Source organism: Notothenia rossii (genome assembly GCF_949606895.1).
Source record: "Notothenia rossii genome assembly, chromosome: 3".
Classification (NCBI taxonomy): domain Eukaryota; kingdom Metazoa; phylum Chordata; class Actinopteri; order Perciformes; family Nototheniidae; genus Notothenia; species Notothenia rossii.
In genome coordinates this window covers 31,684,698-31,684,986 of record NC_136901.1, presented here as the reverse complement: position 1 = coordinate 31,684,986, position 289 = coordinate 31,684,698, and positions in this window count along the sequence as shown.

Sequence of the window (289 nt, the reverse complement as noted above, 5' to 3'; positions counted from 1 at the left end):
AAAAAAAATGTTGCATTGTGCGCTGTCATGGCTAGGTAACGTTAGATTATACAATCAATTGTGTCCCAAACATAACGGTTGTAACGTACCCAGTCCACCATCAATGCAGCGCTAGCGTGGTTTAGCCTAGCCTAGCTCAGCCACCACTAGCCTAGCACAACATCAGTGGTTAGTTAGCCGGCTCGCGTTCATAGCCAGCTGCAAAGGCTACAGCCTCCAGGGGCGAGGGGAAACCTTTTCTTAGCCCCGCTTCCAAGTGTGATCTGCAGGCGAGCAGGGAACAGAAGAG